This window comes from Orbicella franksi, chromosome 10 (assembly GCF_964199315.1).
Source record: "Orbicella franksi chromosome 10, jaOrbFran1.1, whole genome shotgun sequence".
NCBI classification, from domain to species: Eukaryota; Metazoa; Cnidaria; class Anthozoa; order Scleractinia; family Merulinidae; genus Orbicella; species Orbicella franksi.
Window position 1 is genome coordinate 10,951,147 of NC_138154.1, and position 3,123 is coordinate 10,954,269.

Genomic DNA, 3,123 nt, shown 5'->3' on the forward strand with positions numbered 1-3,123 from the left:
AAGGAAGCCTGTGTGATTAACAAACTGGCGGATCCCAGATGACAGATATTTGTAAATGTGGCATCACTCACAGATGATATGACGTCATGATTGATACATGAAATTCTGATTGATTGAGTCAATACTTTACAATTATATGGCGGAGGGGGTGGGGTGAGGGGCAAAGTGCTCTGGTTCACGAACGAGAAGTAAACGGGCTATATAGGGTTAACAAACAAATCAACTAAGGCGAGTCTTTCTTTTAAAAGATGAGCGCTAAATTATTCTTTTACTGGACATCTTATGACCAAAAGTCGTAAAGGAAAAACTTTTCTTGAGTTATCCCTATCAAGGAATACTTAGTACAGAGTTCCCTATGACTGGATTTTTAAACAGTTGCATGATGTGCTTAAGTTACAAACTGTTCTCTTTATTTCAATACTTGCTTCTTCGGTAGGATAGGCTTATCTTACAGAAACAGCGATAAGGTGATTTGAAAAGCAAACTTTCCGTTAACTTTTGATGTCTTTTGTTTGTGAGTAGTTTCAGATCAAATATGTTCTTACAATATTGGACCGATGAATATCGTTTAGAAACAAGACAAGAACGACAATACTCTAGCTGGGAGGATAATAGCGCTAACAACAGTAAAAAACGTTGATGGAAACCCTACACTAACCTAACCTAGACTTACACTTATTCTCGATCCCCAGTGAAATTTCTTTCCAAGGCAACAGTAACTTTACTGCAAAGAGAAAGACGAGTTTAATAGTTTAAACCAACATATGTCTATAGCACAGTTTTGTTTCTCCGCTAAAACCATATAATCGGAAGCAAATCTGTAATTATTCATCAAACAAGTTCTTTTTCTTTTTACATTCTGAATAAATAGTTTTTCTTGAAATTTCTTGAAAATCAACCTGATGTTTTTCGAAACGTCAATAGCATTTAATCGTGGCGAGGTCCTCACTGTGAAAAAACGAGGTTAACTTTGAAAAATTTATTCACTTTTCAAAGGCATTTTTTCTGTGGGACGAAGATCGAGTCTGAAATGGTCTTGTTGTGATTCCAGATAAATTTAGCCTGATGTTGCAAACATAAGAGTGTTGCCGCAACACACTAAGGTAACCACGCATAAGAACTAAATAGCGCTTAACTTAGTATCGAAGCATTCAAATTGACTTCGCATTTAATTCTGAAGCTTTCTGGAGGAAAGATTATCAGCATTGGAAGTAAAAAATTATCGGGAAACAATGTTCTTCTCACATCTTCAACCGAAACAACAGGCCATATTCGTATTCTCGGTATTGGACTGGAACTAGCTTGAAATGGAGGCTCATGCGGGGGAATATCATTAAAAAGAGACAAATGTCATTTACAAAGACTCCCCGCATTAGCCTCAGTTGCAAGCTAGTTCCAGTCCAATACCGAGAATACGAATATGGCCTAAACCGGACCACTGAAGACAAAACAAAACAAAACAAAACAAAAACAACAACAACAACAACAAAAACAATTGAAAAAGTCTTCCGCTTACCTCAATTGTAAACCAAATGCTCTCATTTGTTTGTTTGTTTATTTTTTTGTGTGTGAAATCAATAATTTAAACTTAAATATGTTTTAGAAAAGCATATAAAACATCTAAAAACAGATAAAATGATAAATGTAGAAGTGAATACGCAGTTATTGAAGCGCAAGTGCATGTATTTTTTGTAAAGAATGATTCTCCGTTCAGCAGACATTTCTTTGTCGAAATGTCTTGTCGTGCATTCCTCAAAAGCTCTAGACAGGCGCAGAATCTATACAATAACTCGATTGCATACTTTCAAAAATAAATTTTAAAAAAATCATTTCCTCTCGGTGCGTAAAAAACGTTTGGAACATATTACCATTATTGTATGTAAGCGCCTAAATAATTGACTATAATTTTAATGTAAGGTCGAAAAAAATTTTTCACAAGGTTTTGAAAATTTCTAGGATTGTGAGACTCCTTAAACGAGCAATTTTTAATAGTAATGAATATAAAAACATAATAGATCTCAGCGGCAAAACAATGTTCTTTAAAACAAAGAATGATATCTACAGTAGACATTATCAAGAAAAACTGTTGACTTCAACTCACCTTGATATCAAATTTTACATCCTGGTGAGTGGTCTCTGAGTAAACTAACCCAGTCACACTTCGAAGAAAAGTACAATGTTGGTCTAATGCAAAAATAACAAATGTTCAGTGTAAACAAGAAGCAAACAAGATGTTAGGCGCCCTAGGCGGCTCTCGGTGAGTACTGCTCCACCGATAGATTATTTTCCCCAACAACGCAACTAGTTCGGAACTTTTTATTTCCCCAAGACTTCCTTTCAGCTGCTTTACAATGGCATTTCATTCTTATGAGGGTAGACAGAGTTTATTCCAAACACGCGATGGGGGTAAAAGTTATCGTGTGAAGCGTGAAAAGCGACTAAAAGACATACGTGATGAGTGAATTATTTTTACGAACAAAGCACCGTAAACAGTGCCTAAGAAGTATATCTAGAAAACGTAAAATCTGTGCTTGAACCGGGATCACAACCTCGCATTTCCTACCTACCCGTTCTTAAGAAATGAATAATTTATGTTTCTTGATTATCAACGAGAAAAAGCGAGTTATCAGCTTATTTAACTCCTGTTCCATGTTCGGACATCGCGCATTTTAAAGCAACATCAAATTGAAGTCTTCGAAAAGCGAGAAATTAATTATTATTCTGCGTTCAAATAAAATTGAGCTCGTATTCGGAAAGCTAAAGGTCTGCTGCTTCGAAGACTTGGTTTTGGGTCAAAAAGTACTGACAGCCGAATATTATGTCAAGTTAATTCGCTGCACGAGCTAAAAGGCTAAAAAGTGTTAATCGAGTTTAAAACTGTCGACTAAATTCACTCAGGATTGTGAACAACACTTCCCTTGGCTTTCAAATGTTTAACTGACTTTGTTTTTGTAATATACATAATGATTTCGCACAGCTATCCGATTACAGCACTGGACTTGTTTTCCCCAGCACATAGGATATACGCACAGTAAAAATTATCTAATAAAAAGTTTAGAAAGTCTTCAACTTACCTTGTTAACAGGAAACTTTAGGTTTAAAGGCAAGGGAAAATAGTCACAC

General features: G+C 35.6%; 1 long non-coding RNA gene across 1 annotated transcript; it reads right to left on the minus strand.

Annotated features, from left to right (window-relative positions):
* Window positions 1-486: 486 nt before the first annotated feature.
* On the minus strand, window positions 487-3,123 carry LOC145500513 (uncharacterized). Its single transcript, XR_014051105.1, has 3 exons — window positions 3,075-3,123; window positions 2,102-2,184; window positions 487-724 (listed from the first exon to the last, which is right to left on the minus strand). It is a non-coding gene; the product is annotated as an uncharacterized LOC145500513 (long non-coding RNA).